General features: G+C 49.2%; 1 long non-coding RNA gene across 1 annotated transcript; it reads right to left on the minus strand.

Moving 5' to 3' along the window:
• Positions 1–379: 379 nt before the first annotated feature.
• Positions 380–22,444, minus strand: LOC115471648. Its single transcript, XR_003942386.1, has 3 exons — positions 22,434–22,444; positions 4,870–4,881; positions 380–478 (listed from the first exon to the last, which is right to left on the minus strand). It is a non-coding gene; the product is annotated as an uncharacterized LOC115471648 (long non-coding RNA).
• Between the last annotated feature and the right edge of the window lie 2,078 nt (positions 22,445–24,522).

The following is a 24,522-nucleotide window of genomic DNA, read 5'->3' on the forward strand; positions in this document are numbered from 1 at the left end:
CTTTCCAAAAATACTAGGACTAGGGGGCACGCAATGAAACCACAGTGTAGTAAATTTAAAACAAATCAGAGAAAAGTTTTCTTCACCCAACGCATAATTAAACTCTGGAATTCGTTGCCGGAGAACGTGGTGAAGGTGGTTAGCTTGGCAGAGTTTAAAATGGGGTTAGACGGTTTCCTAAAGGACAAGTCCATAAACCACTACTAAATGGACTTGGGAAAAATCCACAATTCCAGGAATAACATGTATAGAATGTTTGTACGTTTGGGAAGCTCTCCAGGTACCCTTGGCCTGGATTGGTCGCTGCAGTGGACAGGATGCTGGGCTCGATGGACCCTTTGTCTTTTCCCAGTGTGGCATTACTTATGTACTTATGTACTAATGGACTTTTCCTTCAGGAATCTGTCCAAACCCCCCTTAATCTCTGTAAGGCCAGCCACTGTCACCACATTCTCCGGCAACGAGTTCCAGAGTCCAACTCCGCAAACAGGAAATGAGGACGGGACCAGAGGAACAGCTGAAACCACAGCCTGTCTGAAGCGGCATCTGTACTTGGTGCATTTCAGTGTTGGCGGCCGAGCAGGAGGTAAAACTTTTTAAACAGCACACATCCTCCTTGCACTCGCAGGCCACAGACACAGAGGGAGGGAGGCGCTGGGTGGCGGAAATCGGAAGGGGGGGGGCACGGATAGAGGGGGGGGTCCTGAGACGAGAGAGAGAGGGGGGAGGGGGTGGGGTCCTGAGATGAGAGAGAGGGGGGAGGGGGTCCTGAGACGAGAGGGGGAGGGGGGGTCCTGGGATGACGAGAGGGTGGGGGTCCTAAGACGATAGAAGGGGGGAGGAGGCGAAGAGGGTGTGTGGTGGAGGAGGATGGGGAGAAGAGGAGGGGGTGAGGGGGGGAACAGTAGGGGAAGGGGGCCCTGGAACCTTGCTAGCGCCCGTTTCCTTTCTGTTCGAAACGGGCCTCTTTTACTAGTCTCTAATAAAACTATGCTGCCTTGGGTCTTGCAATCCATTGGTTTCCAGAAGTCACACTATCCTCTGTTTTAAAAGTGTTTCCATTAATTTACTCACCACAGAGATCAGACAACTTTGTAGAGTGGGGGCCACATCCACCCTTCTCTAGTCCTCCAAGACCACTCCCAACTCTAATGAAAAATTGAAAAAAAAAATCAGACAGTAGAGTGGTTCTTTGATGAGTCTATTGCTAAGGCTTCTTCCTCTGCTCATGAGTTGTTTAAACAAGTTAAGACGAACTACTCTGCCATTTGCACCTTTCTGTGGTACACTGTGTCGGGAATTGCAGTCTTTTTCCTAAAGAAGGTGGCTGATATTTCTAGTTCCTTTGGGGATGTTGGACTACTTCAGGAACAGACCTGTGTTCTGGAAGATAGATGGTTGAGTTTTTCGATTGTCTCCCAAGGAGCAGGTGAAGACTGTGATGAGTAGGATTAACCCCTCTTGTCCATTGGATGATTGTTCCCGACACTTATTAAAGCTCTGAAAATTATCTTTTAGTCAATCTGACTGACATCATGAATAAGTCCTTGCAGGAAGATGCTGTACTCATGGCTCTAAAAAGGCTTCTGTTCATCCCTTGTTGAAAGGTAGTACTCTGGATCCTACTCAGGTTATCGTTCTAGTTCGTCCTTGAAATTTCTGGCAAAAGTTTTGGAGAAACTCGTGTTGGATCAATTGCAGAATTTTATGGAGCAGAATGAGTCAATTGATGTATTTCAGTATGGCTTTACAGCTAAGCATTCCACTGAGACATTTTTACTTTCTGTATTGGATTCAATTCAAGCTGGATTTGATTGAGGCGAGGAACATCTTATGATATTCTTGGATGTTTCTACCACCTTTGACACAATTCATCATGAAATATTGCTTAACGGGCTGTACTCCTTGGGTATTCAGGGTACTGTGATGCAGTGTTTTCATTCTTTTTTTGTCTGATCAGTTTTGGGGGGGGGGGGGGGGGTTAGAGTTTTTATGGATGGTAACAAGTCAGCTTGATCTCTTATCACAACAAGATGTCTTACTTAATATTTATTTGATGCTGATCTGCTATGGGTAGGGTTACCATATGGCTCCAGAAAAAGGACACAGTGATCCAGTCCGGGTTTTGCTTCCATTGAAAGCAATGTAAGTAAAACCTAGACTGGCTCAATCTGTCCTCTTTTTTCTGGAGCCATATGGTAACCCTAGCTATGTGCTCTCATGCTTGAAGTACATTATCAGCTTTATGCTGATGACATTCAGGGTTTTTTGTTTTTTTTTTTGCAGCGCAGCGATCTGTTCCTGATATTTTATCTTTTCTTCCAGTGTGCTTTCAAAAACTAAGCGCTTTGTGTTCTGCCAACAGATTGAGGCTGCATCTAGGAAAAATTCAGATTCTCGAATCATTTGAATCCTGGGCCTTGGCCTGGTGCAGTGAATTTTGCAGATGCTTAAATTCCTATTACTACTGGGTGTAAGTACCTTGGTGTGATTTTGAACTCTAATCTGTCTTTTAAATCTCATATAAAGAGGGTTATTCAGACAGCTTACTATAGACTGAGATTGTTGCGAAATTTGAAGAAGCTGCTCTCTGAAGTTAATTTTTGGATTGTTTTGCAGGCTTTGGTACTGAGAGTGTTGGATTTCTGTAACTCTCTGTACCTCGGCCTCTCAAAGTTCATGATTCATTCTCTGCAAATTGAGCAAAATTCTGCCACCAGGCTCTTGACTGGTCTGGCAAACTTTGACCATATTACTCTGGCTTTGAGGGATTTGTATTGGCTTCCAGTGTACTGGCGGATCAGGTTCAAGGTTCTGACTCTGACTTTTAAAGCCTCCTTCATTGGTTTCTTATTTTAGTTTTTATCAGCCCTCTTGATAATTGCTTATTAGATATCCCTTTGTTTAGGTGTGTCTGGCTTGAGGCTAGTTGATCTGCAATGCTTCAAATTGCTGGCGCCTCAATTTGGAATACCTTGCCAGTGGAATTGCGAGTGGTGTCATCCATTAAGCAATTCAGGAAGCAGCTAAAATCACTCTTTTTTACTCAGGCATTTGGAATCGCGATGTAGGGGGCTGCTTGCTGTACAATGTTAGTTTCTGTGTTTGAGCCCTGCACATGCTAACGATAGAGACACCCATTATATTCATATAGAGATGTCTCTAGCATTAACGTGCACTAATTTTTAGCATGCGCTAAAAAGTTTGCGTGCCTATAGCGCGGCTTAATAAACAGGGCCATTTGTTTTTAAATATGTACTGTCTCGATGCTAATGATTATGTATGTTCCTGTGTTGTACATATTTGGTTCCAAAGAGTCCAGCCTACAAATCCATCTTTGCTCACACTGTCTCAAGCATTTCATGCTATCACCTCTTCTTCAATTTGGGGGTTCCCAGTCTATTGCAAACCACTCCAAACTCCCAGCAGTTATTCCGTTTTCTTTCTTTTAAAATTAGATCTATATTCATTCATCCTCACTCTCAATGGTCTGACCACAAATTCAGAAAAGAGCAGCAAAGCAAGCCAGCCAGCAGAAGTTTGAGAAAAGGAACTTTATTGATTTGGCCTGTAGGATTATTCCAATCCCAGCCTTGGTCTTAGAGTGGGGCTTAGGTGACTACATGAACCCAGGGTTATACTTTGAATTAAGTCTGTGGCACCCAAAACTATGGGCAATATTTCAGTATCTTCTCTGCTACATCTTCTTGGTCGCTGACTGCATTTCTTGGTACTTGAGGACAGTGGCGTAGCCATGGAGGGGTGCTGGGGGCCTGGGCCCCCACTTTGCCCCCCCCCCCCCAGTACTGAAGCACCTATTTACCTTCGCTGGCAGGAATACCGAAACCCCAGAAGCCAAATAAATACAATGCCACTGCTCCCCTCCTCCTCACTCTGCTTCCTTCCTGCAGAAGTCAGTGGCGTGCCTTCTGCTGCTGACACAGGGACTTCTGTGCACCGCCGACATCTGCAGGAAGGAAGCAGCACTGTATTTATTTGGCTAGCCAGCAAAGGTATGTTTAGCATGTGAATGCAGGAGTTGGGGGGGGGGGGGGGGGAGAAGAGGAGGGTGGAATGCATTGCCCGCCACAGTCCACCCCCAAAATTGGAGGGCTGTCAATGCCCCTGCTTGAGGATCTTCTTTCTTCCTACATAATTCCCAGAGACTGACACCTTTATAATCAATGTCATTATGGTCCAGTTTCCTTGCACCTAGCTTTTTATCGGTTGCAATTGCGAGGTCCCGGGTGATTATAACATCTTCAATATCCAGAATTTGTGACCCAGTGCTTTTCCAGTATAGTAATTTTGTAAGGCTCACACAGTTTCCAAAAGATGAGATATGCCACCTTATTCTGTTAAGCAGGGACTGTCTCTTCATATTCAAGTGTACAGCACTGCGTACATTTAGTAGCGCTTTAGAAATGATGTAGTAGTAGTAGTAGTAGTTATTGTGCCTTTCTGTACAGAAATTTTCTGCTAACAGAACTTTGCAGCCAACTATGAGATGAATAACTGTTTCCAGCTCTTTTGTACATAATTTTCTTTCCAGTCCATTTCAACCTATTTCAGATGTACCTCAAGGATTTATCTTAGCACCTATACTGTTCAATATCTTTGTCGCCCCTTTGTTGACATTACTGTAATCTCTAGGCTTCACAATGTCTGCTTATGCTGATGAAATACAAATACTCCATCCTGTAAATATGACAGATTCCCATCAGATTGAGGATATTAACACTAAACTAGTACAGATAACAAATTGGCTCCATAACAATCAATTTGTATTGAACCCAAAGTATCGGCCTGCTTATCCAACATTGCTGCCTGGATGTCCAACCGCCACCTGAAACTGAACATGGCCAAGACCGAACTTCTTCTCTTCCCACCCAAACCCACTTCTCCTCTACCTCCACTCTCTATCTCGGTTGATAACACCCTCATTGTCCCCGTCTCATCTGCCCGCAACCTCGGTGTCATCTTCGACTCCTCCCTCTCCTTCTCTGCGCACATCCAGCAGATAGCCAAGACCTGTCGCTTCTTCCTCTATAACATTAGCAAAATCCGCCCTTTCCTCTCTGAGCACACCACCCGAACTCTCATCCACTCCCTCGTTACCTCCCGCCTTGACTACTGCAACCTACTCCTCACTGGACTCCCACTTAGCCACCTATCCCCCCTTCAGTCCGTTCAGAACTCTGCTGCACGTCTTATCTTCCGCCTGAACCAAAACACTCATACCACCCCTCTCCTCAAGTCACTTCATTGGCTTCCGATCAGGTACCGCATTCAATTCAAGCTTCAGCTACTAACCTACAAATGTACTCGATCTGCAGCCCCTCCTTACCTCACAACCCTCATCTCCCCTTACGTTCCTACCCGTAACCTCCGCTCTCAAGACAAATCCCTCCTTTCAGTACCCTTCTCCACCACCGCCAACTCCAGGCTCCGCCCTTTTTGCCTCACCTCACCCCACGCGTGGAACAAACTCCCAGAGCCCATACGCCAGGCCCCCTTCCTGCCCATCTTCAAATCTCTGCTTAAAGCCCACCTCTTCAATGTCGCCTTCGGCACCTAACCTCTTCACCTCTGCCCAGAAAATCTAGACTACCCAACTAGACATTTCGTTCTTTAGATTGTAAGCTCCTTTGAGCAGGGACCATCCTTCTTTATTTTGTACAGCGCTGCGTAACCCTAGTAGTGCTCTAGAAATGTTAAGTAGTAGTAGTAGGCTCCATAACAATCAATTTGTATTGAACCCAGATAAATCTAAATCTCTGCTCTTCATGGCACGTGATCAAAAATTCATGCCTTCACCCATTCTTCTCTGTAACACTCCTGTCCCCCAAGTAAGCAACACACCAATTCTGGGAGTCACCCTCAATATAGAACTCAGCTTTAAACTGCAAATATCACAAGTAATCCAGTGCTCCTTCTATTTGTTCCATCCACTCTCTGCTATTCACTCCTGTGCTCAACATCCTAATTCACTCCCTCGTAATCAGTCAACTAGATTACTGTAATTCCCTATATAGGAGACTCAGGGTGAAAGATCGTCATCATTTACAACAGATCCAGAACACATCTATCAGGCTTATAAACAAGGCTAAAAAGTATGACCATATTATCCCCTACTTGAAAAATGCACACTGGCTACCTCTGTCACATCAAATTACCTATAAAATTCTTCTGTCACACCTCGGGGGGATTATTTCTCTCACTATCTCACACACTATCATCCATCCAGATTGCTTAGATCAGCCAAGAAAAACCACCTGGTAGTACCTACTTTTAGAAAGATAGTCTACGAAACAAATAGACGCATTATTTTTTCAGTCCAAGGCCCAACCTTCTCTGGACACTTTTAAAGCTAGCCTTAAGAGTTTCTTGTTTAAAGACACCTTTGGCTAGCCTTCTCCAGCATGCCTTGGGAGCAAGTCTTGACCACATGGACACATACCCTGTGTCCCCCCCCCCCCCCCTCGTTATGCACATTTGGGGGATAGGGAATGAACTACAACTGCGCTTTCACCACTTTGTTCTTTCTTCGCTTATATTGTAAGCCACCCAGAGGGCTTGTCTAATGGGTGGGATAGAAAGTTTGAAAATAAACTTAAATCTACAGATGTAGATTCTATGCTTACTGTAAACCACTGTTTCCCAACTTCTTCAAGCCAATTACCCCCTAAATCAAACAAATTACAACCGAGTACCTCTAAGCTCTGATCAGCTCTGGGAAATGTACATTCCAAAAACTGACATATTCTAATCATGAAATAGAAAATAACATTACTTTTTCTACCTTTGTTGCCTGGTCATTTTTCTAATCATGTTGGTCCCAGTATCCACTTTCCTGCTTATAATCGAACGAAAAAAACGCCCAAGAGTCGACCTAAATCGGGAGATGGACGTTAATCTCACAAAAACGAGTAAATCCATATAATCGAAAGCAATGTTTCAGTGCGGTCCGTGTCGCTCGTACGTGGACGTAAAAACGTCCAAATAGAGGCGTGTCGGGGGCGTGTAGGGGCGGTGATACGACGTGGACGGGTACAACGTATAACGAATAGCGAATGGCTCTGGTTGAGCGGGAAGATGGGCGTAATATGATGGACCCGAAATAAAAGCGACCCGAGCAAGGGGGAAATCGTCTTTAGACCCATTAGCGTTTGTGTGTAGTAGGGAGAGTGGCGATATTGTTGGTGGAAGAGCTGAAGTGGTGGTTGCAGAGAGAAAGCCGAGGCGTGTTGAGTACCTGTGACGGTCGTCTGTGTGCCCTGCCTCTTTTGTGTCTTACCTTTCACCGTGTTCCTTACTCCTACTGCCTTTGCTCCATCGCCCCCTTCCCTTCCCCCTATCCCTCCCCATTCACTCTTCCCACGTGTATACTCTATTCCCTGACCTCCGTTTGTCTCTGTGTGCCTGTACTGTTTGGCGATGGTGAGTGGCCAGAGGGCGTGGTGGCTGGAAGTGACAGATCTGTGTGTGTTGCTGTTGTTTGACTACTAGTCCTAATACTTGCACTGGTGGTGGGGATATGGATGCACTTAATGCACTTTGTGCATGCATGGCTACACGAAGAGGCCACCCACCGCAGGAGGTATTCACGGCCCCGAGTGTTTAGGCCCCGCACCACCTTCCTACAACTCACTGACCAGCAGTGTCTAACAAGGTTCAGGTTTGATAGGGCTACTATTCGTCAGCTGTGCGAGCAGCTGACACCCCTCCTTCAGCCCCAGACACGTAGGAATAACCCCATCCCTGCCCACCTCAAAATCACTTCCACTCTCTCTGTCCTGGCCACTGGCAGTTTTCAATCCGTATTAGCTGCTAACACAGGCCTCACCCAGGCTTCTATTTCACACTGTCTCACCCAGTTCCTGGATGCCTTCATGACTCACACCTCACACTACATCACTTTCCCCACCACCCCCCAGGCCCTGCACAACAACATGGCCGCCTTCTATGCTGTTGCTAGATTCCCCTCGGTCATCGGTGTGATAGACTGCACACATGTAGCCCTCAGACCCCCCCGGGCACACGAAGCCACCTACAGAAATAGGAAGGCATTTCATTCTATGAACATGCACGTTGTATGTGATGCCCAGGGGGAGATATTAGACGTGTGTGCCAGGTACCCCGGCTCCAGCCACGATGCCTACATCCTACAGCACTCGGGCATCTTCCGCAGGTTCGAGCGAGGGGAGTTCATGGTGGATGGTACTAGGTAAGTGCAACATGCATGTACCACCCATACTAGACCTCCTCCACTGGCCAACCCTCCGCCCTGGCTTCCTCCACCACAACCCACTATCCAAATCCCCCCGCCCCCCCCTGTACCTGCTCCAAGCGATACACATCATCTATCTCATTCTGCTTTTCTGCAAAGGTGACCGAGGCTACCCGCAGAGGACATGGCTTATGACCCCCCTGATCCACCCACAACCAGGGCCAGAAGAAACCTACAACAGAAACATCGCAGCACCCGGGGGATCATTGAGCGCACCTTTGGTTTAGTGAAAAACCGCTTCCCGCTGTCTGGACCGGTCTGGAGGAGAGCTGCTCTACAGTCCAGAAAAGGTGGCCAAGATCTTTGTGGCGTGCTGTATGTTACACAATTTGGCCCAGCGCAGAGGACAGCTCTCCAGAGGAGCCACAGCCGCCACCAGAAGCGGCCCCAGATGAGCTGGAAGAGAGCCCCCTCCACCCCCAGCCACAGAGCAGAGCTCAATGCCTACCAGCTTGGCGTAAGAGCAAGACAAAGACTCATTGAAACAAGTTTTAGGTGAATGTAAGTGAACATTTATTTTGTACATACAGTGCATATGTGTTTGGTCACCACCACCACCACCACCCCCCCCCCCCCCCCCCCCCCCCCCCCCACCAACCCTCACCCTACAGCATGTCCCATCATTTTCCCCTTCCTTCCCCCGTCCCCTCCTACCCCTCCCACGCCCTTCCCTTTGCAGCTGGTGCTGCATGGGAAGTCTCTTCTGAGCTGCTGCTCCCAGTGTCCTCCTCCTATCCCCACGGCAGCCTGCGGCCTTCGGCTGCACCGTGGAAATCGGGCCACCTTCTTGCTTCTAGTGGTCTGGCCACAGGACCCAGAATGGGAGCAGGTTGCGCGGGTGCTGCAGGAGTGGGTGCGGAGGCTGAGGAGCGCCAATGCCCACCTCTTAGCTGGTGGTTGTGGTGGTCAGTGGAGGAAGATGTTGATGGCAGGGGCTGCTCCAGCAGCACGGGGGCTGGAGTAGGCGCGGTGCCCTGAGGGCGCAGGTGTTGGATGCTCTGCTCCAGCCGTCTCAGTTGCTGGAGCACCTCCTGGTGGCCTTCACGGTGCGCCTGGAGGAGTTCCTGGTGTGCTCGCTGCTGTGCCTCCAGTGCTTGGCGCTGCAGCTCCAGTTTCTGCTGGCGGTACTCCTCCAAGCGCACGTTGTGGCGGGAGTAGCTCCGTGGCCAGCCGCAGGAGTTGCCTCCTTTGGCCAGATGGCCTCTGGCGGGGAGCTGGGCCCTCCTCCTCCTCAACAAAGTCCTCCGGTGCTGGAGATGCGGCCTCTGCGGTGCAGGTGGTGGTGGTGGTGGCAGAGGCTGGACAGCTGGTGCAGGTGGTGGTGGTGGTGGTGGCAGAGGCTGGACAGCTGGTGCAGGTGGTGGTGGTGGTGGCAGAGGCTGGACAGCTGGTGCAGGTGGTGGTGTGGTGGTGGTGGCAGAGGCTGGACAGCTGGTGCAGGTGGTGGTGGTGGTGGCAGAGGCTGGACAGCTGGTGGTGGTAGAGGCTGGACAGCTGGTGCAGGTGGTGGTGGACGCGGAGGATGCACAGCCTGGTGCAGGTGGTGGAGGCTGGACTGCTGGTGCTGCAGGCTGTGGAGGTTGAGGCTGGACGGATGGTGTAGGGCGTTGGCCTGCAGGCCACTAGGGCCAGCCTCCTCTGAGTCGTTCACCTGTATAGCACAAGAGTGAGGAATAGTGTTGGTGCAAATAACCCACTTTGTCTTTCAGCATTCATATACATTGGTATGTCCCCCCACCTGATGACCCAGCAAAGAGATGGTGAGGAGGAATGGAATTGACACGGGTACGAAAGAGAGAGGCCGCGCAGGCAGCTGGGTAGAGGTGGTGGATGAGCAGCCAAGAGAAGGACACCACTCACAACGTTGTGCACAAGCTGTAGTTGTATAATTGTTAAATTGAACAACATTGCAGCATGTGTTGTGTTACTACTGACTTGCTAAACTGCATAGAACTGCTTTATGACCCCCATTACAGGCTCCTTCAGTTGAATGCATGTGGCCCCACTCAGTAGAGCACAGAGGTCACAGGAGAACTAGGCACAGTTTGGTAATGGGAAAATAGGAGGGAGTAGTAGGGAAGGACGGCCCCCAGAGTTTCTGCCACAGTAGTAACCTACACACACCCATAGGAGCCAACTGGAAAGTAGTATTGGGGGGTGCTAAGCCCAGTGACCAACACTCCTCCCTGCACAGCTACCATGATCTTTCCTCAATATTGGGGGTGCTCACACACTACACACAGCACCCACCCTGTCTGCTTGCTCCTATAACACACATGACCACTACCACTACTCAAAGAGAGCTTACAATTAATTCTTACATATGGCACACAGGACAAGTAGAGGAAACCCAATGACATACGGTAGGGATAGGGAGTAAGGGTAAGAGAGCTAGTGAGTAGGGGTTACCAGGTCACAACAGCATCATAAAGGTGGCCTGTCTATACAGAAAGGACAGCCAGAGGTACTCCCCCCCCACCCCCCACCTACCTCCCTCCTCCTGCCCCCCACTTCCTCACCTCCCTCCCCCTCACCCCCAACTTCTATAACACAAGTGTACTGCAGCACAACAGATACCCCAACTGCATAATGAAACACCTACCTGAGTCCTCAGCCTGGCCCGAGGTGGTCGCATGGGATGCCAATCCCGTGGATGTGCCCTCCTAGCAGGGTAGGAGGGAGTACACCATCAGCTCCATGGGTGTAAGGTTGGCAAGTGTCATTGCCTGGGGGATTGGCCCCAATGCCTTCCTCCGAACATCCCTCCTCAGCTTCCGCCATTCCTCTTGCAGTCCTCCACCGTCTCTCCAGCATGGAAGACAGCATTCAGGCTGTCCCGTACTGCCTCCCATTCCCGCTGCCTTTACTGTTGCTGCCAGCCTCTGCCCCTGTTGGGAGCAAACAGACTCCGGTGCCGCTGTACCAATTTCTTGTACCAGGAGCTCCAACCTCTGCCTCGAGAAAATGACCCTTCCGGGTCGGCGGCATGCGTGGTGGCATGTACCAATGGGGTTTTCGAAAATACTGGAGTGGGCGTTTATTATGGCGCCAAGAACGCCCATTGAGACGGGGGAATAGGCGTTTCTGATTTGGGCGCTACTTTTTCAATTATAGCACATAATTCCTAAGCGTGCCCAGCTTCAGATAGCGATAGGAAACACATGGTTTCGATTATGAGTAGATAAGTATGGGCGTCTCCACCTGCCTTCCCTTTCTTCATTGCCATTTTACCTGCCATTTCCTGCACTGAGACCTTGCCGGTTGTTCGTAATAATCATTTACAGGGTTTTACCCTCCTTAGCATGCTTGGTACACCTGTGTATTTAGGGGGGGGGGGGGGAAATTATTGTTGGCCCTCAGCCACCACGCCTTCCGTTTCCTCTCTTCCACATCGCCTGATGCTCCCTTCCTTTCTCCATTCTCTCTGCCTGGTTGTAGCAGGCAGTGTGTGGGGGCCACGAATTTGTACACTCACCCCAAATCAAGCACCCTCGGTAAGGGTCATTTCAATCAGGGAGAGTGCAGCTAAATGTTCCAGAAGATAAAAGGCGCACTACCAGTCTTGAAACAGACGTTCATGGTAAGCTCTCATTTGTCTGCCACCTCTTCTCTTTGTGCTCATAGTCAAGGAGTGTGCATCACTCGTATGTATGTAGTCTGGAGTCAGATGTTAGGTAGCTCTGTTTTCACCAGTTCCTGTGCACTGTACTGTGGGGTTGGGCAGGTCCCTCAGTGGTTGTGGGCCAGCTGTTGGAGTGCTGTATTGGTCCCGGTAGCTTCCATCTTCCGTTGTTTATGTGGTGTACCCCAGGTCCCCATTATGAAGTGGCCACCCATTCTCAAGGTCATAGGCGGGGGAGGGAGAATGATTAATGCAATGGATGTGTATAGCACTTTATGCAACACCTTCCTAAATTGCTCCATAGGTAGTAGGGTAGGGACATGACATACATTGTTTTAATCGGTAGCCTGAACAAAATGATCGAAGGTGGCTACAGGGTAGTGCACTGAGGCCCTATGACGTGGTGGTGAGGGAAAGGGGTGTGTGTACAGTACCAACCCAAAGTAACTGGTGGTGGATAAAGCCTGGTGGCTGCTGGGCCTAGTGGTTAGAGCACCAGCCTTATAATCATAAGGTTGCTGGTTCAAATCCCACCTAAGGCAAGTCACTTCAGGGACAAAGTTGACACAAACCCAGAATACTTGAATGTAACACACCTTGATCGAACTACTGAGGAGAAGTGTGAGTCACACCTGCAAATAATGCGCACCATTTTATTTGTGCCCTTCCCTAACACAAGTATTACATTGCAACTGTGATGAAGTAACCATCCATCTATTTGGTATCCCATTGTTTCCCTTTTGCTCCTCAGCATTATATACCATAGCTGATGTATTCAATGTGAAAATATGAGCCAGCTGTTTGTAGGTCCTTCTTGCCCCCCTCCCCCCCCCACCAATGTGGCTTGTGGGTAAGGATATGTGTCCATCAGACAGCAAACACTTTGTATGTGGTACCTGGAGTTATGTGGAAGTGTGTACCTGGCAGATCACACGTGGTACAATATTCATCTCTTATTGATGGCACTCTGTATTGTGGGTCAGTATGGTGGAGGGGAGGGAGGAAGGGAGAGAGAGATGCTGGCTGGCCATTTTTATTCATGAACACAAATATCCATCCAGCCTCCCCGGCCCAACCCCCCTGCACATATAGCCATGCAGGTTGGAATGAACAGGTGGCGTTCTGTCTGGCCAACATTCTCAGACATACATCACCTTCTCATTCACACAGCACATTTAATGCTATGCATATTGCTGCCTCCTTCCTCTCAACTCAACAGCACCATTTGGTGATATGTAATGCCTAGGGAGACAAACACACACACACACCACCCTGATAGTTATATTATAACAACATTTATTTCCCCCCCCCACCCCTACAAAATAACCCCAACAATGCCCTCTTCCCCCCCACAACTCCCCACACACCCCAACAATTCCCTCCCCACCCCCCACAGAACCCCCAACATTTCCCTCCCCCCCACACACAACCCCAACATTTCCCTCCCTCCCCCACACACACAACCCCCAACATTTCCCTCCCTCCCTCCCCCCACACACACAACCCCAACATTTCCCTCCCCCCACACACACAACCCCAACAATTCCCTCCCTCCCTCCCCCCACACACACAACCCCAACATTTCCCCCCCCCCACACACACAACCCCAACATTCCCTCCCTCCCCCCACACACACAACCCCAACAGGCCCCCCCTATTTAAATTAAGGGCGGCCACGCCCTCTTAGTAAGGCCCTCTGTAGCAGGGCAATGAGCAGCCCCAGCAGTACCCTTAGTGGCCCTGGAGCTGCTCATTGCCCTGCCGTAGGGCTGTCACCTCCTGCAGCAGCTGTTGCTGGCCAACTAGAAGTTGCTGCTGGCCAACTATAAGTTGGTGCTGGCCATCTACCAGCTGCTGCAGGAGGCGCACTACCGTAGCCGGGCCAAAGGCTGGAGGTGGGCCAGGGGACACGGAAGATGGCCAGGGATGGAGGTGGGCCAGGGGACACAGAAGCTGGCCCAGGGGATGGAGGTGGGCCAGGTGATGGCGCTGCAGGTGGGGAGGGAGAGCCCTCATAAGGAGCTGCAGGTGGGGAGGGGTCCTCAGGAATGTCTATGATGAGGACTCCCTCCTCCGAGTCCTCCTCCTCCTCTTCTCCCTGGTGGCCCGCCTCCTGGCCTGGCTGCTGCTCCTCCTCCTCCTCCATGTGCCCCTCCTCCTGCTCCTCCTGCTCCTCCTGCTCCTCCTCCTCCTCCTCCTGGAGGTGGTGGCCCTCCTCATCCTGCCGCTCAGCTTCCTGCTGGTGGAGCCCTGTGTATGTAAAAGGAGTGTGATTGAGATCAGTGCATACACCATGGCTTGCATAGTGCAGTAGCTGGGTGGCGTGAGGCAGGGGATGGGGCAGGGTGTGGTAAGGCGTAGCCTATGCCCACGGGGAATGAGCTGCATCAGATGACATGAAACAGAACCCTGGACCCTCCTCTGACACACACCATGCAGGACATGTGGGCATACCAAATTCATTGCTGACCAGCATGTTTGCATTGTGAGATGCAACGAGGGGTTGATGGGCAGTTGTTGTAGGAGTTATTGGGGGGGGGGGCAGTGGGAAGGGTGTTGAGCACAATTCTTTTATGTGATTTAGGCCATAACATGCAGTAAAAGTAGGGCCTCAGGCACCTGTACCAGGACACAGTAATCAGCCACCACAATAAGGGGAATAGTAAAGTGTGGCATATCATCTCATTCATCTCGGGGGGATGGTCGGACGTTGCAAGCACGCTCATGGGAGAACCCCTGCAACCTGCATCCTTGATCTGGGACAGATATGGTATTACTAGGTGGCTATTAGGCACATGGGAAGTGATATTGTACAACACATTTGCTTTATTCATGAAATGTATGTAGTAATGTGTACAGGTGTCCTGTTTTTGAATACTTACGGCGAGCCCTGAGGTGCCTTCGCACCGCCCGGATGATGTCGGGCCTCTCCCGCCTCACCCTGCGGAACCGCCTCCGCAGGGACTCTAGGTCCCGGTGGACTCCAAAGCGTCTGTAAGATATAAGTTTGTAGAGCAGGGGTCAGGGGTGTTCGTCCTTTTTGTCCTCTGCACACATTCATTTACTATTCACATACCAGAGAGAGAGGGTCTACAGTGTTGGGGGGGGGGGGGTACCTCCATTGGTAGTGAATCATAGGAGCCACCTTTTTACCATTTTGGGGGGTGGAACCCCCAGTGGAGATGACCCCTCCCTCCATACATATTTGATATTGGGGGTGGGGTGGTGAAGCACCCACAGCAGCCACCGAGTTGGTTCCTATGCAGATGATGCCAGAGAGGTGGGCATGAGGCCAGACAGTACCGTTTGTATACATTATAATGTATGCTTGTTAAACTACTTTATATGTGTTATCATGACCATGTTATAAAGTATGGTATAGGTTTCATTGGTCTCATGCTTCCACTATTTGGAGGCGTTGTAACCCACTGGCTGCAAAGAGGGGTTGGAAAATGTGGCTTCACATAACTAACGAAATTTTCACATAACACTAATAGCATAGTCACAATACTAACCTAACGAAATACATTCTTGTAGGGATGTGGGAATGGTGGTCGTTTAAATAACATACAAATTATTAGTGATTGTGCATGTTCCTATATTACTCATGATCCTTGCATGGACACTCCAGTTACTGGTGGTAACATTGATGACGGAGCTGTTATATGTGTAGGTACAGGAGGGGAGGGGGGTTGGGCCATAACCTTACCTTTCTAATCGTTCCCGGATGCGGGACCAGGCTCGCATAGCCTGCAGCCTGGGGGGCAGGTGGTGGTGTTGTATGAACAGGGTGTGGCGGTGCCTTAGGCACAGCCTGACGAGCAGCAAACTTTCCGCCTCTGCGAAATTTGGCTCTCGCCGTTGTGCCATTTTTCCACGTGTTGGAAAAGAAGTGCCTTATATAGACGACCTTGCGTGAGGGACGTCGTTTCATGCACAGCTCCATATATGGATGACCATTCCATATATGGCCCCTATCAGCACGTGGACGCCCTCGTAAGCATAGACGTCTTTGACGTGCACATGCCTGCAGGAGTGTGAAACGTGCCTTATATAGATGAGTATGACGCACCCCACCCGACCCTTTTCACATATACACAATATGCATTTACTGCATGTTCAGTAGGTGTACAGTGCATGCAGATCCGGACATTCAGATGGGCACATATGATGAAAGTATGGGTGGAGCAGCATGATATGTCTATAGTTGACACATATATGCGTTCCTCATATATTTCCGTACCCGGATGGCATGAACAACATGTACTGTACTTGCGATACACCTTTGTACATTATTTTACACACCACCTGATTTGGTCATTTGCACCTGCAATAATCGACCATCTTAGGGCGCCCAATTTAGTCACGCTTATGCGCTCGTCATTTGATTGTTTTCTTACAGGGATAATCGATTATCGAAAAACGCCCACACTATTTTTCCATTATACAGGTCTATTTTTGGGCGTTTTCGTAAGAACGTCCTAATTCGTACTTGGACGATCTTTCCATTATGCCCCTCTTTGTGCTTTACTCTCCAGCTTATAATTGAAAAAGAGAAACGCCTATATTGCGACCCAAATCGGGAGATAGACGTTTATCTCACAAAAACGAATAAAGCGGTATAATCGAAAGCCGAATTTGGACGTTTTCAACTGCACTCCGTCGCGGATGCGGACAAAGTTGATGGGGGCGTGTCGAAGGCGTGGTGAAGGCGGAACTGGGGTGTGGTTATCGTGCGATCAGAGATAGGCACCTTTCGCTGATAATGGAAAATAAATATGCGTTTTTAGCGAGAATTTAGGGCACTTTTCCTGGACCCTGTTTTTCCACGAATAGGGCCCCAAAAAGTGCCCTAAATGACCAGATGACCACTGGAGGGAGTCGGGGATGACCTCCCCTGACTCCCCCAGTGGTCACAAACCCCCTCCCACCACAAAATATGCCGTTTCACAACTTTTTATTTTCACCCTCAAATGTCATACCCAGGTCCCTGGAGCAGTTATTAGGGGGTGCAGTGGACTTCAGGCAGGTGGACCCAGGCCCATCCCCCCCCCCACCTGTTACACTTGTGCTGGTAAATGGGAGCCCTCCAAACCGCCCCCCAAACCCACTGTACCCACATGTAGGTGCCCCCCTTCACCCCTTAGGGCTATAGTAATGGTGTAGACTTGTGGGCAGTGGGTTTTGAGGGGGATTTGGGGGGCTCAACACACAAGGGAAGGGTGCTATGCACCTGGGAGCTCTTTTACCTTTTTTTTTTGTTTTTGTAAAAGTGCCCCCTAGGGTGCCCGGTTGGTGTCCTGGCATGTGAGGGGGACCAATGCACTACAACTCCTGGCCCCTCCCACGAACAAATGCCTTGGATTTATTCGTTTTTGAGCTGGGCGCTTTCATTTTCCATTATCGCTGAAAAACAAAAACGCCCAGCTCACAAATTGTCAAATAAAACATGGACGTCTATTTTTTGCGAGAATACGGTTCGGTCTGCCCCTTCACGGACCCGTTCTCGGCGATAAACGCCCATGGAGATAGATGTTTTCGTTCAATTATGCCCCTCCACGTCTTCTCTTAACTCTCTTGCCAGGGTCTCCTTGTCCATTTGACATTTCTTTTCTCTTCATCTCCATCATCCATCTCCCTTTTTGGTGCCCCTATCTCCCCTCTCTGTGATCTGATTTGATTTATTGACTTGATATACACAAAAATGCATCAAAACGGTTTACAGAATTAGTATAATAGGCAATAATACAAAAATTGAATATACAAACATACATTAAATCACAAAAATTAAAACTATAAAAGCAAAAATAATAATAAACATAATGCATTAATGTTCAGATTACAGAAATATTTCAATATTGCAGACACTAATCAAGATATTCACAGCTGCCCATAAGCATGCTGAAAAAGCCAGGTTTTCAAAGCTTTATGACACATTAAACTATTAATGCTTCTAATGTTTTTAGACAACAAATTTCACAAGTGAGGACCAAAATAACAGAAGGCATGATTCCTTGTTGAGACAATTTGATCAAAGATCATGAAGGGAGTACCAATAAAGTTTGTTGAGATGACCAAAACTGTCTTGGAAATGTATACTTCTTAATCACATCTGATAAATTCTTTGGAACTTCCATTCTAAAAGCTTTAAATACCAAGCATAATATTTTAAAAGCAATTCGTGCTGACACTAGTAACCAGTGTAAGGCCACCAAAATTGGTGTTAAGTGATCAGTCTTTTTCTTGCCAGAAATGAATTGTGCTGCAGTGTTCACTTTAAACTATTCAAGGACAAACCCTGAAAAAGTGTATTTCAATCATCTAAAATTTGTAACACTTAACAGCAAAAAAACTGTTAATTAAGAAACTAAAAATAACTCAAAACCCAGCTCCATGGTTAATCTACAAGGTTGCCAAATTTGAACGGGCATCTCCACTATTGATAAGATTGCATTGGCTTCCAATAAAAGCCAGAACTGTTTTTAAAATCTGTATTTGTCACAGCTCCCACTATGACTTGCACCCCGCTCAGGCTGCGTCCCATGCTGCTCTCCTTCACTCCTCCTGCCTTGCGGTCTGGTCCCGCACTATGCACTCCAGTGCGGTGGCATTGAGAGTTTTCTTTTGGTCACGCACGCGCACTGAAGAGCTGCCCTTAAAGGGCTGTTCCAGGGCTGCTTGTGGAGCTCAGCTTCTGGCCTGTCAGGTATTTAAGGCAGTACTTGTCCTCCATTGGGGCCTTCACAATAAGGTCTTTGTGTGTCTTCGTATTCCTGCCTAGTTATGCTGTGTTCCTGATCCAGTCTTGATCCTGCCGTGGTCCTGCTCCTGCTTTGTTCCTGTTCCTGATCCTGCTTCTGTTCCTGATCCAGATCAAGCTCCAAACTCTGCCTTGTCGTTGAAGCCCTGCCCAGGGCCGTGCCTAGGGTCTGTGGCACCCCCCTGCAGACCATTGCGCGCGCCCCCCGGGACTTTTAAATTTACCTCCCTCCGACATCTGCGCAGCGTCAGTGAAAGCGCTGCCTGTCTGACATCTCTCCACCAGCCCAGCCTTCCCTTCGCTCGTTGGTTCCCTCTGTGTCCCGCCTTCTTCTGACATCATTTCCTTGAGGGCGGGACACAGGTAACTAACGAGCGAAGGGAAGGCTGGGCTGGTGGTGAGATGTCAGACAGGCAGCGCTTTCACTGATGCTGCGCAGACGTTGGAGGCGGAGCGAGGTAAATTTAAAGCGCCGGCGAATCGGGGATGGAGGGGAGCGGAGGAGTAAGGTTTTTTTTTTAATACAACGCGACGGCGCAGCGCCCTTGAAGGCAGGCGCCCCCTGCAGCGCTTACTGCGCTTACCGTATTGGCATGGCCCTGGCCCTGCCTTTTCTCCGAGTTCCTGCCAAGCTCCAATCCCTGCCTTGCCTCCAAAGCCCTGCCTTGTTTCCAAGTTCCTGCCAAGCTCCAAGCTCTGCCTTGTTGCTGAGTTCTTGCCAAGCTCCAACCCTGCCTTGTCTCTGAGGTCCTGCCTAGCTCCAAGCCTCGCATTGTCTACGAATTCCTGCCAAGTTCCAGCCCTGTCTTGTCTCCAAATCCCTGCCTAGTTTCCAAGTACCTGCCAATCTCCAAGCCCTGCCTTGCTTTCTAGTCCCTGCCTTATCTGTCTTGTTTGTGGCCTTGTTCTGTCCCACCTGGATCCAGTTCTTGTCTTGCCCATGTCGTACCTGCTGGACCAAGTTTTAGCCTAGTTCCTTGTCTTGCCTTGTCTTGTCTGGGTTCCAGTTCTAGCTCTGCTGCCTTGCCTTGCTTTCCTTGCCCTGTCTGGATCCAGTCATTGTCCTGTCTAGCCTTGCCCGGTCTTATCTTGTGCCTTATGTCCAGATCCAGTTCTTGCCCTGCCATGCTCTGTCTTGTCTGAACCAAGTTCTAGCCTTGTTTCCTTGTCTTGCCTTGTTCCTGTCTGGGTTCAGTTCTAGCCCCGTTGCCTTGCTTACCTTGCTTCATCTGGATCCGGTTCCTGTCTTGTCTGCCTTGCCTTGTCTAGCTGTGCCTAGCCTAGCCTTGCCTTCTCCTGCCTTGTCTAGTCCTGCCTTGCTCAGTCTTACCCTGTCTTATCTCGTCTTGCCTTGTCCTGCCTGTCCTTGTTCTAGTCTTGCCTCAGTTCCTGCCTTGTGCCATCCCAGGGGACTTGCCTGCCACAGCTCCGGCTGCGGTCCTAGGGCTCACCGCCCCATGGTTGTATTTTTGTATTCAAAATACTATATGGGATGGTACCGGACTAAATGCTTAATCTAACAGACCTTCCTACAAGAAAGCTAAGGTACTTACCAGTAGCAGGTGTTCTCCGAGGACAGCAGGCTTTATATTCTCACAAGTGTGAGTGGGTGACGACGACCAACATCGCACGATCCAGGATTTATAAAAGTATAAATAGAGCTTTGTGACTCTCAAGACACTCTGCACCATGCATCCTTGAGTGCCTTCCCGCCTGCTGTGAGAATGCGGTCTCAGTTTTATACTACAGCAAAAATAAAGTAACAAAAAAGACAACTCCAAGGGGAGAGGGATTGTGAGAATATGAAGCCTGCTGTCCTCAGAGAATACCTGCTACAGGTAAGTATCTTAGCTTATTATTCTCACAAGTGGGGAATCCCTAGCATCCAGGCTCACCAAAAACAGCAAACACTGGTCAATTGTGCCTCGCAACAGCAAGGACATAACACAGATTAACCTGAAACTATATGCAATCTGAATGAGAGTGCAGCCTGGAACAGAATAAAACAGGCCTAGGAGGGTGGAGTTGGATTCTAGACCCGAAACAGATTCTGCAACACTGTCTACCAGAACCAAGTGTCGTGTCAGGTATCTTTTCAAGGCAGTAGTGTGATGTGAATGTGTGGACTGAAGACCACGTTGCAGTCTTGCAAATTTATTCAATAGATACTGACTTCATGTGGGCTACCCACACAGCCATGGCTCTGACATTGTGAGCCATGAAATTGCCCTCTAGGGCCATTGCAACCTGGGCATAAGTGAAGGAAATGCAATCTTCCAGCCATTAGAAATGGTGTGTTTCCTGATGGGATCAAAAGGAACAAAAAGTTGGGCAGACTGTCTGTGGGGCCTGGTCCGCTTCACGTAGTAGGCCAACGCTCTCTTGCAAGGTGTGCAAGCTGCTTTCGCCAGAATGGGCATAAGGTCGTGGAAAGAATGTTGGCAACACAATAGACTGGTACAGATGGAACTCTGACACCACCTTCGGCAGGAACTTAGGGTGAATGCGGAGGACTACTCTGTTGTGATGAAACATAGTGTAAGGTGTATCCACTACTAAGGCCTGAAGCTCACTGACTCTATGAGCTGAAGTAACAGCCACCAAGAAAATGACCTTACAGGTCAAGTACTTCAGATGGCAAGAATTCAGTGGCTCGAAAGGAGATTCCATCAGCTGGGTGAGAATGACATTGAGATCCCATGACACTGGTGAAGGTTTGACAGGGAGCTTTGATAAAAGCAGACCTCTCATAAAGCAAACAACTAGAGGCTATCCAGAGATGGGCTTACCTTCTACACTGTGATGATATGCACTAATTGCACTAAGGTGAACCCTTACAGAGTTGGTCTTTAGACCAGACTCTAGTAGGTGTAGAAGGTATTCAAGCAGGGTCTGTGTAGGACAAGGGGATCTAGGGCCTTGCTCTCATACCAAATGGCAAACCTCCTCCATTTGAAAGAATAACACCTCTTAGTGGAGAATTTCCTGGAAGCCAGCAAGACCTGGGAGGCACCTTCTGAAAGACCCAAGAAAGCGAATTCTAAGCTCTCAACATCCAAGCTGTGAGAGTCAGATACTGGAGGTTAGGATGTAGAAGTGACCCCTCGTTCTGCATAATAAAGGTTGGAAAAGAATCCAATCTCCATGGTTCTTCGGAGGATAACTCTAGAAGAAGAGGGAATCATATCTGTTGCGGCCACTGTGTCACGATCAGAATCATGGTTCTGTGGTCTTGCTTGAGTTTCAACAAAGTTTTTCCCACTAGAGGTATTGGAGGATACGCACACAGAACACCTGTTCCCCAACTGTGGAGGAAGGCATCTGACACTAGTTTCTGTCATGGGCCTGGAGCCTGGAACAGAACTGAGTGAACTTGTGGTTGATCTGAGTGGCAAAAAGAGGGGGGGTGCCTCACGCTCAGAAGATCTTGCAGCCTATGCCCATGTTGAGTGACCACTCGTGTGGTTGCATTATCCTGCTCAGTCTGTTGGCCAGGGTATTGTTTTTGCCTGCCAGATAAGTGGCTCGAAGGAACATGCCATGTTGGCAAGCCCAATGCCACATCTGGATGGACTCCTGACACAGAAGGCATGATCCGGTGCCCCCTTGCTTGTAGGTGTAATACATTGCAACCTGATTGTCTGTTTGAATGAGTACAATTTGATGAGACAACCCATCTCTGAAAGCCTTTAGAGCATTCCAAATCACCCGGAGCCCCAGGAGATTGATCTGAAGATTCATCTCCTGGGTGGACCAAACACCCTGGGCATGAAGTCCATTTACATGAGCCCTCCATCCCAGGAGAGATGCATCTATCATCAATACTTTTTGTGGCTGAGTCAAATTGGATCAAATTGTCCCCATTTCCGTGTAAGCTCTGGGGACACTTGGATGACATTTTTCAGGCTCCCCTTGGCTTGATACCAATGAGATGCCAGGGTCCATTCAGCTGATCACATGTGAAGACGTCTAATTGGGTTTAACAAAGACTGTGGAAATTATCAGGGGCATTTTTGAAAGAGAAGGGTGCCCATCTTTCGACACAAATCGGGAGATGGGCATCCTTCTCTCAGGGTTGCCCAAATCGGCATAATCGAAAGCCGATTTTGGGCGTCCTCAACTGATTTCCGTCGCGAGCATGACCAAAGTTCCCAGGGGGCGTGTCAGCAGCATACCGAAGGCGGGACGGGGGTGTGCTTAAGAGATGGGCGTCCTTGGCTGATAATGAAAAAAAGAAGGGCGTCCCTGACAAGCATTTGGCCGACTTTATTGGGTCCATTTTTTTTCATGATCAAGCCTCGAAAAGGTGCCCGAACCAACCAGATGACCACCGGAGGAAATTGGGGATGACCTCCCCTTATTCCCCCAGTGGTCACCAACCCCCTCCCACCCCCCAAAAAATTTAAAAACATTTTTTTCCAGCCTCTATGCCAGCCTCAAATGTGATATCCAGCTCCATCACAGCAGTATGTAGGTCCCTGGAGCAGTTTTTAGTGGGTGCAGTGCACTTCAGGCAGGTGGACCCAGGCCCATCTCCCCTCCTACCTGTTACACTTGTGGTGGTAAATGTGAGCCCTCCAAAACCCACCACAAACCCACTGTACCCACATGTAGGTGCCCCCCTTCATCCCTAAGGGGAAAGGGGAAGGGAAAGGGAAATGGGACTTGATATACTGCCTTTCTGAGGTTTTTGCAACTACATGGGCTACGGTAGTGGTGTACAGTTGTGGGGAGTGGGGTTTGGGGGGGGGGTTGGGGGGCTCAGCACACAAGGTAAGGGAGCTATGCACCTGGGTTCAATTTCTGAAGTCCACTGCAGTGCCCCCTAGGGTGCCCGGTTGGTGTCCTGGCATGTGAGGCGGACCAGTGCACTATGAATTCTGGCTCCTCCCATGACCAAATGCCTTGGATTTGGTCGTTTTTGAGATGGGCGTTCTCGGTTTCCATTATCTGCGAAAACTGAAGTCACCGATATCTAAGGTCGACCATCTCAACATCTAGGTCGACCATCTCTTAGGTCGATCTAAATGTTGAGATTTGGGCATCCCCGACCGTATTATTGAAACGAAAGATGGACGCCCATCTTGTTTCGATAATACGGGATGCCCAGCCCCTTCGCGCCCTTAGAGATGGTCGTCCTCGTTCGATTATCCCCCTCTATGTGACCCAACAATCTCAACATCTGCTGATCTGTGATCTGCTGAGAGGCTCAAATCTTGGAAGCAAGTGTAATAAGAGTGTCTGCTCTCATCTCCAGAAGATAGGCTCAAGCCTTCTGTGTATCGAGCAGGGCTCCTATGAATTCCAATCTCTGGACAAAGTGAAGATGGGACTTGGGGTAGTTTAAAACGAACCCTAGTAGCTCGAGCACCTGAATAGTCATTTGCAAGGACTCCTGAGTTCCATCCGGAGAGGTGCTCTTTACCAGCCAATCATCGCGATATGGGGACACATTGACTCCCAGTCTGCATAGCGATGCTGAAACTACCAATAGACATTTGGTGAAGACCCTGGGAGCTGATGCGAGGCTAAAAGGCAACACGAGGTACTGTTTTGGCAGCAGCCCGGTCAAGGCGGCTGCCTAGGAGACTCGAATCTCCCTCCAAGCTCTTCTGCCCCAATGGGCAGCAGGAGATACCTCACTGGGCAGTATCAGCAAGCTGTAACACGAGGTCACCCACTTTGGACCCGCCAAGGTCCTGCCAGCTGCACCCGTGTGGGCTTGTGAATTGTATCATGCCTTTATTATTGTTACATTTGTACCCCGCGCTTTCCCACTCATGGCAGGCTCAATGCAGCTTACATGGGGCAATGGAGGGTTAAGTGACTTGCCCAGAGTCACAAGGAGCT

The sequence above is a fragment of the Microcaecilia unicolor genome, chromosome 6, assembly GCF_901765095.1.
Source record: "Microcaecilia unicolor chromosome 6, aMicUni1.1, whole genome shotgun sequence".
Classification (NCBI taxonomy): Eukaryota; Metazoa; Chordata; class Amphibia; order Gymnophiona; family Siphonopidae; genus Microcaecilia; species Microcaecilia unicolor.